The sequence below is a fragment of the Pinus tabuliformis genome, chromosome 8 (genome assembly GCF_031772625.1).
Source record: "Pinus tabuliformis cultivar Carrire ecotype Pingquan chromosome 8, CPIR1, whole genome shotgun sequence".
Classification (NCBI taxonomy): domain Eukaryota; kingdom Viridiplantae; phylum Streptophyta; class Pinopsida; order Pinales; family Pinaceae; genus Pinus; species Pinus tabuliformis.
In genome coordinates this window covers 1072922638-1072930865 of record NC_142294.1, presented here as the reverse complement: position 1 = coordinate 1072930865, position 8228 = coordinate 1072922638, and the positions used below count along the sequence as shown (strand labels likewise).

Below are 8228 nucleotides of genomic sequence, written 5' to 3'. Positions count from 1 at the left end.
TCCTTATTATTCCATATTTTGAACATTTCAGCAATCCCTTCATACTCACATTAAAGGTGGCTTTGTGGTAGCCATCTCTAGAATTACACAACCAAGACTCCAAATATCTATAACTAGATTACTTCCATTTGAACTCTTGAAGACTTCAAGAGCCATCTAATATGGATTTCATTTGAACAACAAAGGGCATGACTTTGTAGTGACATGTTTAGCCATACCAAAATCTGCCAACTTTTCTTGACCATTGGGATCTACTAGCAAGTTGACTCCTTTGAATTCCCTATGCACATTACTTTTTCTTTCACTATTAAGACCAGAATAAAGATGTCCAAATGTCCTTCCTTCTAACATTTTTTCCTTCTTTCAGTGAGATCCAAAGCTTGGTTAAATGTTTGACCTGCCAGGACTCTAGGGTACTGCAGTTGACATAGCAGAATTAAGGAACTGATATTTTGACCTATAGGAGAGGATATTTGCTGCTCCACATCAAAATAAACTTGACCGAGTAGTGATAATAGAAGTAACTTAGTTTCTAACTTATAGCACTAACTTTAGCAGATGAGGAAGGAAATCAATCTAATTGACCTAATAAATCTTTCTTTTGAAGTCTGAAAGTTTACAACTTTTCTTTCAAATACTAAAAAATGAAAAGTTTGCTGAATTTTGAATGGAATATGGAATTCTACTTTCTCTATATCAATTCCAATGAGATTGGAACCACTTAAACATCCAAACAATGCAGTGAACATTGAGATAAATAAATCAAACTTGTCATCATGGATGCAACCTAAAGAACTTTGACATCAACTAATTTTTTAGAAATCTTTGATATTCCCATAACTTAGAGAACCTCTGCTCTACGATTAGCATTCCATTAGAATCATAATCACTTTCACTGCTTGAATAAGAGCTTGGTGCCATGGAATATCCTAGAAGAAAGTGTCAAATCTGACCAGGTAACATTGGTTTTAACATGTGTCGATGGTTCCTCTTGATTGTGTTACCGTCTATATCAACACCTTTGTTACTAATCCAGATTGGTGATTTTTCATGTTTTGCAATATGATCAATTCAATTTTAAAACTCAAGATGGATGCCCTATATATCTTTATTAAAGGTTTCATGCTAATCAATATATACACTCAGTTCTTATTTTTGCAGTTTCTAATGCTAAATCCCCCCTTAATCATCTACAATATTATTTGTGCACTACTTTCAAAGAGAATTAATTGGCAGATCATCCCCAAAATGTAGAGAATACTGTGTTTTTTTCATAGGTTGACTGACATGTTTAACCTCATGACCTTGAGAACCATTATATTATGTGGATATTACTCTCAACGATTCCCTAGAAGATTATAAGACCGTGACATTTTGTGGTGAAGAAGACCTTTTGGAAGATATTGGCAAAGGATGTTCCTGTAAAGTGGGGCCATTGGATTGATTAATTAAGTTATCACCAAGAAGCCTTTCCTATTTGTTTTTCTTCTTTGGTATAGGTCTAGCGAGTAAACACGGCCCCATATCACCATCAAGACTTCCTGGAACAGTTGATGTCCCCACAATTGTAGGAGAAGTACCTGAATAGGGAGGCAATGTGGGCCTATTTTTTCAAGTCTTGTTGAGCATCTTGCTTGCTCCCTTTTTTTTCAAAAATTCTTGATGTATCTAGTTCCCTCTCTCTCAAACCAGTCTCTAAATCAATGATCCTCTGGAAGATATGGTTTTATAACAATTTTCGTTGTGGAGATTGTCCCTACAATTTCCCACTAAAATCACTAACCCATCCAACTTTCACAACCAGGATGGGGAAGGTTCTAGAATAACATGGTTCTTGAATCTGTTGATCTTCCTTATTGCAGAAGACACTCCACAAAGTTACTTCCACACTGTAACCTCACATATCCTTTAGTTGAAGAGACCTTTTCTGAGTGTCCATGCCGTTCTTTCTCATTATTATACTCGATGGATTGATTAAGATTACAACATCAATGACATCTTCCATTGAATTGTTCTCCATGTTCTCAACTTTAGTTATTGGTATAAAATTGAAATGTTGCTTTGGTATTGAGTTTTCGTCCTCCAAACATGCTTCTATTGCTGAAGTAGAATCCAAGAAAATTTCTAAGTCAACCTTTATATGTTTGAAATTTTTTGTGAAGGTTTTAAACTTCCCTTCGTGATTATATAAACTTTCCTACTTTCTTTCCGATCGTAAAATTGATCAACGACAACATTAAAACAATTAACTCATATTTCCCCACCATCAAACTCTAGTAGATCAAAACTATTGACTTTCCCATCTCCTTTTGCATTATTATAGTGATGAAGTTCCCCTTTAGAAGTGACTCTAGCCTTTATTGTCCATCGTCCCTAATAAGGATTCCATGTTGCAATAGGAATAATTCTTGCAGGAGACTCATTTCTAGCAATTGATCCTCTACTAGAATACATGGGAGGTGGTTGATAGGAAGGAGAAAAAGTTGGACAACCATATGGATTGGAGGCAACATTCATTCCTCTATCAATTTCTCACTTATTCCCTCAACTGTTAGGATTTGTAATTGATGAAGTGGTTGTGCAGGACTTGTATATGAGCTAGTTCCAACTCCAGACATATGTGAGGGCACATGTACAGTAGCAGTGGGCTCATTATTTTGATGGACTCCATTTACTGGTTGAGCCTCCATGTAAAAACCTGGATCTGCAATACAGTTATTTTGAGGTTGAAGAAACTACATCATATTCCATGTATACAGGGACATCCACCTATATATTCAACATTTGTTTGACCCATTGACGTTTTGACTGTGGTATTGCTTGAAACCATAAATTGGATGCGGAGGGGGTCTGGGTGGTATTTGGATTTGATGAGGGTGGGCACAATCGACTTGGAATTGCCATGTTGCAAAGTTTTTTTTACTAAACCACTAATTGTGGACCCACCCCCCTTCAGTTAAACTTCAAACATGCAAAATGGTCAACAATTAAACACAAGCCATCCATTTTCAAGCATCCATATACACCGTTGAAAAATTAGAGGAATTTATGATCATTTCACCAGCCCTCTCCTTCGTTAAATCTTGAATAACCTGGGGGTGGCATAATTTAGTTATGATCGTCGATGAGACCTGGTCAAATTTGTGTTATTGAAAATTCTAGGTCTTTCCTTCCAATGAAGACCAACATACATTAAATATGTATAATTCATGTCTCATAGATGTGTCATTTTTGTTTAATGGCTATGGAAATCCAACATCGATATGGAAGAAACATATATATATATATATATATATATATATATATAACCCATTTCCCAGCTTGTTCAACGTGTTATGCAAAGGAAATGCCCCTTGTGGGATCCTCCTTGTCTTGTGGCTTGACACTTGATGTTATGCACTTGGCATTTTTTTTTGCATGGGATATATATCCCACATGCAACAATAGAATTGACACGTTGAAAATTATATATACCCCACAACTTTGTTGATTCTCTGACGCGTATTGCACAAATAATTTCCCTGCCCCATGGCTTAGTGTTGTGTGTTGGGTTGGTCTTGGTTTGTGCGGTGTGATGCTTGGTAAATAGTGGAATTCTCATTGACTTAAGTTTGATATCGATGACTTTTGAGCCTAAATAACTTTTATAAAAAGTTTAAATATAATTTTAATTTTAAACTAAAAACAATTTTATTAAAAAAATATAGGTATATGTTTTTTATAAAATTATGTATTTAAAATTAAAATTATTTAAAACTAACCCGGGCTACCATTTTGGCACAAATTTATCTATATACTTAAGAGTTTGGCAAAGAAATACACTGCCAATTTTTTTAAAATTTCGTAACTTTTCCTTGACAAGCAAATAATACAACATCGACTCCAATCCCCCTATGGGATGCAGAGAACCTGTAGACCTATATCTTGAATTTGTTGGGCATGGATTCAGTTCATCAAAACCAATTATCTGCAATGTGATTGAACCCTGTAATCTGCAACTGCATTTGCGAACTGAAACCATATTGCTTGCGCTATTTCTAAGATTGATTCACACTGAAATTTGAAAACTGAAATTGATTCATTATGGAAATCATACATTACAAACTAAATTTTGGAAACTATTACTGAAGAATATTTGAAATTAACTAATCTATTATACTAACACTGTTGAAATCACCCCATTCATAAACTACAAAAAAACCATACACTACACACTAGAACCAACTGATCTATTTGCACACACACCAACTTTATTGAGATGAAATTGTACATTGTTAGGTGTAATCATGTTTCCTGTGAAACCATGTGAGCATTGGATTAACTAGTAGACCACCTTGCATTTATTTCAAAATATTACAGGAATATACACTACAAACATTAAATTCTATAGTTTGTTGATACTTACCGGTGAAGATCAGTAAGCTGATGAAACATGAAATATTGAAGAACTCTGAAGACTCCATAGTTGTTTTTCTCAGGAGGAAGAAAAATGTGTTGTTGATTGCAACCATCACTAAGCCTTGCAAAAGCACATTAGTAAAGGCATTTGACATCTGAAACTAGTGGAATTGATAACCCACTGGAATTTCCCTATAAAAAAAGTGGAGCCTCTAGGTGAAGGAATTCCAACCAATATCAAATGCCTACTTCGTGTTCACCAACAAGAAATAGATATAGTCTTGATCGTTCTTCGGGGAAATATTTATTCATTACTTCGCTCCCCAAAAACGACGCCAAATGTTGTTTCTGTTTCTCGAAGACAGTTGTTGGCTGCGAAATTTCCCTAAGAAACCAAATCGACCAAACTTTGGTTCAAGCTGGTCCTTGAACTAGAGGGGGATCCCTCGAGTGTTACAAGGATTTTTAGTGTTGTTCACTGTCACTAGAAAACAAACTATGAAGCACAATGGCCAGATCTATTATTTGTATAAGTGGTTGTTGATGAGTATCCAAACTCTGCTAAAAAATAAATTCCTCTCTTGCTGAGGTTTTATCAAAGTGCCAACATGCAGCTTTGAAAAAATAACATAACTTTAAAGAGATTGGTAGAGGAATAGAAGAGAAATTAGATAATTAAGTATGCATCCTGAATACTCAATCATCTAACAAGAATATATGCATATAGGAGAATTTATGTAACCCACATAAATATGTTTAAGAGATGACATAAGGCAATAATTTAATGATGTAGAAGTACTAATTTAAACAGACTGTTCAATTAGCTAGTCTCCATAATGATGATAACTTTGCAGTGGCCTATCAAGGAAGCTAATACTTAACTTAGCCTTGCCTAGTGCTTCTATATTACCTTAAACATATGCAGAAACAAATTATGAAATCATAGGGAAAGACATACATGAGAAACAAATTCTGTCATGAAACTAAAGCCATAAACCTTGAATTAATTTTTTTTTACAATAGAAGTATTTACAATAGAAGTATTTTTTTTGCAGGGTTTTGGCATCAAAATCCAACCCTTTTACATTCAAAATCAAATAATATATAGAGAATTACATCAAGATAACTATATATAGTTTTCTGGAATAAAAATTTGAACAATATACTAAAATGAAAAGAATCTCTGAAAAATTGCAGTAAATTTGGAACTACTAGAAACTCTTTAGCCTCCAATTAGAGAAATGGATTATTTGACTGCTCATTTTTCTGCTTGAGATTTGGAATGTGATCCTTTCTCTGCTAGATGTGGATTCTACTTCCTGGAAATCTGGGGTTGTTTCATAGTTTTCTCCCAAAAACTGCGAACTTCCCTTTAGAATAGGCTAACTTTGCCACATTTACTAGCCAACAACTTTTTATTTGATTTTTATTTGCTGCCAATCTTTCTAATGAGTGCATAGTTCCTTCCTTCAAATTTGTCATAGGAAAAGTTTAAAATAATAAAATATATTGAAGAACTCCCTATAACTAGTTTAATAATTAAGAAATTGAGTTTTCTTCCTTTGACTAATTCTGTAAACCACCATAGCTCTCTTTATTTACCATACTTTGTCCTTGGACTTTCAAGAAACTTTGGACTTCTTGAATAACTACCAAAGTAGCTTGGTTACAAAAATCTCTCAATAATTGTAAATATTTAATAAGTGATTTCTCTAAGAAAGGGAGATTTTAAGACTAACTTCATGAAACTGTTTCTCACAAAGTTTAAGAGGTCTCAAAACATATACATAATATTGGATTTTGTTGCAAGCAAAATCTCGCAAATTCCTTTCCTTCATCTGAAAGAGAGTCAGGAATAGGAGGAAGCTCCTTATTGTTCCATAATTTGAACATTGCAGTGATCCCCTCATACTCACTCTAAGGTTGATTTGTGTTAACCATCTCCAGAATTATACAACCAAGACTCCAAATATCCACAACCAGATTACTTCCATTTGAACCCTTGATGAACTCAAGATCCATTCAATATGTATTTCATTTGAATAACAAAGGGTAGGATTGTGTAGTGACATGTTTAGCCATTCCAAAATTGTCAGCTTTTCTTAACCATTAAGATCTACCAACACATTGACTCCTTTGAATTCCCTATGCACAATACTTTTGCTTTCATGGTTAAGACCAACATAAACATGTCCAAATGTCCTTATTTCTAACATTTTTCCCTTCTTTCAACAAGATCCAAAGCTTGTAGGATTGTCTGCCCTACCAGGACTCCACAGTACTGCGGTCGATGTGTAGTAGAATTAAGGAACTGATATTTCGACCTGTAGGAGAGAAGATTTGTTTCTCCACATCAGAATAAACTCGACCCAATAGTGATAATAGAACTTAGTGTCCTACTTATACCACTATATTTAGCATATGAGGAAGGAAATCGATCTAATTGACCCAATAAATCTTACTTCTGAAGTCTGAAAGGTTACAACTTTTCTTGCCAATACTGAAAACTGAAAATTCTGCTGAATTCTGAATGGAATATGGAATTCTACTTTTTATGTATGAAGTCGAATGATATTGGAACCACTTAAACATCCCAACAATGCAGTAAAAATTCCAAAGAAATCAAACTTACAATCTAGTCAATAAAAGATATATACAGAGCATTGGTTTGCAGTGACAAATAAATCAAACTTGTCATCATGGATGCATCCTAAAGAACTTTTGCATCAAATGATTTTGAAACAATCTTTGGTATGCCCATAACTTAGAGAACCTCTGCTCTATGATTAGCATTCCATCATAATCATAATCACTGTCACTACTTGAAGAAGAGCTTGATGTCATGGAATCTTCTAGAAGAAAGTATCAAATCTGACTAGGTAGCATTGGTTTTAGCGTGTGTCAATGGTTCTGCTTGATTGTGTTACCATCTATATCAACACCTTTGTTACTAACCCAAATCAGTGATTTGAATGTTTTGTAATATTCTCTATTCGATATGACAACTCAAGATGGATTCCCTCTATATATTTTCTTAAAGGTTTCATGCCAATCAATATATACACTAAGTTCTTCTTTTTGCAGTTTTTGATGCCAAATCCTCCCTTCATCATCTACAACATTATTTGTGCACTTCTTTCCAAGAAAATTATTGGGCAGATCATCACCAAAATGAAGATAATATTGTGTTTTATTCATAGGTTAAGTGACATGTTTAACCTCATGACCTTGAGAACCACCATTAGATTATGGATTTTACTCTGGAAGATTCCCTAGAAGATTCTAAGACCGAAGTCTTTTGTGGTGAAGAAGACCTTTTGGAAGACATTGGCAAAGGAGGTTCCTGCAAAGGGGGGCCATTAGATTGATTACTCAAGTTATCACCAGGAATCCTTTCCTGTTTGTTTTTCTTCGTTGTCATAGGTCTAGCGGGTAAATAAGGCCCCATACCACCAACATGAGTTCCTCGAACTTTTGATGTCCCCACGGTTATAGGAGAAGTCCATGAATAGGGAGGCACTGTGGGCCTATTTTGTAGATCTTGTTGAGCATCTTTTTTGCTCTCGTTTTTTCTCAAGAATTCTTCATCATTCAATATCGAGTTCCCTCTCTCTCAAACCGGTCTCTAAATCGATGAGCCTCTGGAAGGTTTGGGTTTATAACAAGTTGCGTTGTAGAGATTGTCCCTACATATTTCCCACTAAAATCACTAATCCATCCAGCTTTCACAGCCAAGATGGGGAAGGTTCCATAATAACATAGCTCTTGAATCTGCTGACCCTCCTTATTGCAGAAGGCACCCCACATAGTTACCTCCACACTGTGACCTG

The 8228-nt window shown here is 34.9% G+C and overlaps 1 pseudogene; it reads right to left on the bottom strand.

Annotated features, from left to right (window-relative positions):
* Positions 1-3963: 3963 nt before the first annotated feature.
* Positions 3964-7596, bottom strand: LOC149239041 (uncharacterized; annotated as a pseudogene).
* Positions 7597-8228: the final 632 nt, after the last annotated feature.